The sequence below is a fragment of the Dreissena polymorpha genome, chromosome 15, assembly GCF_020536995.1.
Source record: "Dreissena polymorpha isolate Duluth1 chromosome 15, UMN_Dpol_1.0, whole genome shotgun sequence".
Lineage (NCBI taxonomy): Eukaryota > Metazoa > Mollusca > Bivalvia > Myida > Dreissenidae > Dreissena > Dreissena polymorpha.
In genome coordinates, this window is record NC_068369.1 from 5,951,591 (window position 1) to 5,956,577 (window position 4,987).

Genomic DNA, 4,987 nt, shown 5'->3' on the forward strand with positions numbered 1-4,987 from the left:
GATTTTTAGGCGTTTTCATAAGAAGGATAATTCAGGAATATTTTTACAATTATTAATTCCTAAGATATTACAAAAAGATGTTTTGTATCAGATGCATAACAGTATCTTATCTGGTCATCTTGGTCGCAAAAAGACACAAGAAAAGTTGTTACAGAGATACTATTGGTATGGTGTTAGGGAAGATATTCATTTATGGATTGAACAATGTGACAATTGTGGTGCTAACAAGACACCTACAATAAATCCAAAAGCTCCGTTAGGAACACTCACAGTAGGCAATGTTTTAGACAGATTATCCACTGATTTTTTAGGTCCACTGCCTTATACTCCAAGGGGTAATAGGTACATTTTAACAGTGACAGATCATTTTTCGAGGTGGGTGGAGATAATACCTGTACCTGATCAAACAGCTGAGACAACAGCTCGAGTGATACTAAATGAAGTTATTGCAAGATTTGGATGCCCTATTTCTATTCATAGTGATCAAGGAAGCAATTATGAAAGTAAAATTTTCTCAGAATTATGTGAAATGCTTGAAATTAAGAAAACGAGAACGACAAGTAGAAACCCAAAAGGCAATGGTCAAACTGAGAGATATAATAAAACATTAATACGCATGAACAGGGCTTATCTGTCTGATAATCAAACTGACTGGGATTTAAATTTAGGTTGTTTAGCAGCAGCATATAGAGCTACTCCCAATGAAACTACAAAATTTACTCCAAATTTATTAATGTTGGGTAGAGAGGTCAGACTACCTGCTGAGATTGCTTTTGGTAGTTTTGCAAACAGTGAAAATGAATTGATCTCCTCTTATGGTGATTATGTCTTGAAACTCAAAAATAAAATGCTAACTTGCCATCAAATTTGTAGAGAACATTTACAAAATGCTGCTAAAAGACATACAGATTTGAACGGGTCAGGAAAAACATTTAATCAGTACAATGCTGGTGACATTGTTTGGTATTTAAATGTGAGAAGAAAAGAAGCAGTATGCACTAAGTTGTTAACACCATACTCCGGTCCATATCTCATCCAAAGTAAAATTAGTGACCAAAATTATATTTTACAATTTTCTAAATCTGTGACTGATGTAAAAGTTGTACATCATGACAAATTGAAACCTTACAAGGGTACTTGTCCCCCAAAATGGATTTCCAAATAAAAGAAATTCAATGCAGATAAATTCTGCCAGTTTTTCTGCCAGAAACAGGAACTATTATTTGCATGCTGTTTAAGCTCATTAATAACAATGATTGTCATGGTAAAAAGATTAAAAATAATTGTATTACAATATTATAACATGTATTAAAACAAAATTTTGTGTATTTTCAGAATGTCTTACATCAACAATAGAGGCAGGATATTTGAATGCCAACATTGCCTTCCAAAATATCAAGGCGAAAAATCTAAAGTTTTTGATCATTTTTACAAAAAACACGTCGCTTTGGACAAAGTTCCATTTTATTGTGCAATTTGCAAATTTGTGTGTGCATCCGAAGTGGATTTATATCGTCATGTTAAAAAATGTAACTTTCCTCCACATGAGGCAACTGTAAATGCCATGTTGGCTAATAATGAAAACGTAAATGAAAATGCTTAATTAATCAAAAATGTCAATCCATATGTTCCAACTTCCTTGGACATTGTTCGCTTTTCAAAAGAAGATTCGTGTTTGATTTTTAACAGTCGTCGTAAGTCTTCAGACATTTTGAAATCTGCAATGGAATCGTCAGGCTTGAAAACGAATTCCATTCACAGTACCCCTACTGTTGACATTTTGCCCGAGATGTTAGGTGAACACGATTTGTCACCTTTTGACTTTCCAGAGTCACCATTACATTCTTCCAATAAAAGAATTTTGTGTCCTACGAAATCTCCATGGAGTGTATCTTCCATGTCTTCGTCTTCTTCATCGTCGACGTCAACTTGTGACACTTGTATAAATGATCTCAAATCTGAGATTCTTGAACTGAAATCAGCGGTTCATACGATGGGCTTAGCGCTGGGCCAATTAGTTGATGAACTCCGTGAGTTCAAAGCGGAGAAAAGGGCTGTTGTTCCAGCTTTTGTTGTTCCTCCCATTCAAAATAGAAAGGAGAATGAACCAGTCATTGTTCGAAGGCCAACAATCACTGAAAGGTGTCATTACCAGCCATCTCCTGCGAGTTCACGTGGTCGAGGGTATCATCCTTACCGGCAACAAATGCGGAGGCCACCACTGTTCCCGCCAAAGCCAGTGAATACCCACATAAGATTTTGATACAACGTGTTTTGCACAGCAATTATTTTGCACTGGTTTCCTGAAAAACATAATAAGCTAACCATAAGTAACTTCTTTGTCATTTAAAAAAAATCATAAATTTATACTAATTTTCATTGTAACATGCATATGGAAATAATGTCTTAAATCCGAATATGCAAATGCATCCAAAATTACTAACTTAGTGGTTGGCTACATTTAGAAACAGATTCAAGAAATAACTAGAATCTTGCCATAGAAACAATTAACGCACTTTAACATTAAATACTAATGAATTGTTAACATACCGAGTTTTGGTATCTCTCCTTCCATTTCATGTAAATAATATAGAAAAAACGAATCGAAATTTGAATAGAAATTCTAACGGCATGGCTGGTAAAGGGAAGTCACTCTTTAAACCATGCAAACTGTGTAAAACTCGGATCAGCAAAGGTCGTAATGCACTAAATAATTCCGACGGTTACAACCTTAATTGTCATTTTTGTTTTTGGCAACCAATAATTGATACTATGAAATGTGAAGTAAACATAGTCATTTTATTTATTAAAAAATTGCTGCATTATAACAAGATTATTGATAGTCAAAGAGTTTATTTAACATTTGATGTGTTGTTACTGTTGTTGTAGTTTTATTGTTTATGTTGATGTTCAAAGGTAAATTTAAAGAGCATTGGCTCTTTGCATTGTTGTAAAATTGATCTTTAAAAAGATCGAAATTTCCTCCAAATGTTTTAATCACTTTTGACATGCTCTGTTGTTTGAGATGCTTGTGATAGAGGAGGAAACATTCTAGTCTTATCCATGCTCAATTTTGATATATGTACTTAATTTGTTGTTATAAGTAAAATGTCATGAGCATCACAATGTTTAATATATTTGTTTAAAACCCTTGCTCATAACTTACTTGTTAACATGTTTGTTCCTATTATTGTCACTTGTGTTTTACAGCACTAGGTGATAAGTATTGTTATTATCGGAATGTTATATATGCTGAATATATTATCCATTTGTTAATTTGTATTGTATTAATTGTTCAATGTCGATAGTTAGACATTAAATTAATAAATTGTATTTATTGAAAAGGAGTTATTTATTTATTGTGATTGTTTAAATGATTCTATGAACTTAATAGTTTTGTGAGGACACAAACAATCTTAAGAGGGGGGTAATGTAACACATGTAAACCTTAGTGGGTGGGGTAATATTTATTTACTATTTGATATTTAACCTATGTTTCGAATGCTGTCTGCAGTTAAGTTATAGTATTGTATGAGACTCTAATGATAACAGACTTGAAAATTTACCTGGATTTCCAGCTACGCGATTGTTGGAGTTTAAATCCAGATTCTTGAAAATGTATTGTACACATGTTCACTTAGTGTTATTTAACCCTAGGTGGCGTTGTAGCTGAGAATGACGTCACTATTACGTAAACAATCTGCTGTAAACTGTTTTTATACTGCATCAATTTTTATTGTTTTAAAATACTATTTGCATTTAAAATAGCAAATATGCAGGTAATTTATGTAGTATTATATATTATATTGTTAATACATATTGAAATGTTATATTTTTCATTGAACAATCCAAAGTTATTGGTGATTCTGTCAGTCTTCTGCTGTTCACGTTATGACATTCTAATACTTAGCAGAATTCTGCGGTAACATAATTTCTGAGAGTATAAAAGGCCGTGAGTTCTGAGTTTGAATCACTCTAACCAGAACGGTTGGGTCGGTAGGTGATAACGCAAGAATATGAGAATAAAAGAAAGACAAAGGCTTTGAAAGTTGATGGTTTGTAATTGACAACCTCATAAGAAAAAGAAATATAAACATACAAATATAACAGAAAACTTGCGGAATTATAACAGAAAACTCACAGAATTTTAACAGAAAACTTGCTGAATTTTAACACAATTATTAACTTATAACTCTTACTTTTCTCATGTAATGTTATCATTGACATAAATGTATTATGTTCATAAATGTGTGATATGATGAAAATAATAAATGATACGTTTGACAAAATTTATAAAAAGTGTTTATTTTTCACTTCTTAACTAAAAGAAATTTATCTTGACACGATTCGCTACCGCTTCCGAAGATATTTACTTTCACAAAAGTCAGAGTCGTGACATAGTCCATGAAAAACTAATATGCAGTTCCCTGTAGTTGTTTAGTCAAGAAGCTTTTCTTGTTGTTTGGACTAGTTGGATTCATTGTATGTGAATTACAAAACTTGTGGATGCCCTTAAAGACTAGAATTTCGGAACAAACAGGAAAAAGTTTAAACCTGTTTGTATATTGTACACTAATGTATATTGTACCCTATTAACCCATTTATGCCTAGCGTCTAGAAAAAAGGCCTTGGCAACAGCGTAGACCCAGATGAGACGCCGCATGATACAGTGCCTCATTAGGGTCTGCGCTGTTTGCTTAAAGGAATTTCTGCAAGAAATATTCTTAATATAGAAGTAAATATATAAGACATCCCTAATTTTGGAAATAAATTGATCCAATTTAGAAGGATGGGAGAGTCCACTAGGCAAAAAGGGTTAAATGCCATAATGATTTGCGAACCTGCTTTCAGATTAACATTCACGATTTCCTATTGCAATCGTATTACAGTAAAAGGGCATAGAGCAGTTAATTGCACCATATTTAGGAAAGAAGGCACAGACGTTTGGACCGTTACAATAATTAATGCCACTTGCTGTGAGTTAATG

At 33.0% G+C, this 4,987-nt stretch overlaps 1 long non-coding RNA gene across 1 annotated transcript; it reads right to left on the reverse strand.

The window, feature by feature from the left end:
* Positions 1-1,265: 1,265 nt before the first annotated feature.
* LOC127859459 (uncharacterized) lies at positions 1,266-2,825 on the reverse strand. Its single transcript, XR_008039404.1, has 2 exons — positions 2,551-2,825; positions 1,266-2,303 (listed from the first exon to the last, which is right to left on the reverse strand). It is a non-coding gene; the product is annotated as an uncharacterized LOC127859459 (long non-coding RNA).
* Positions 2,826-4,987: the final 2,162 nt, after the last annotated feature.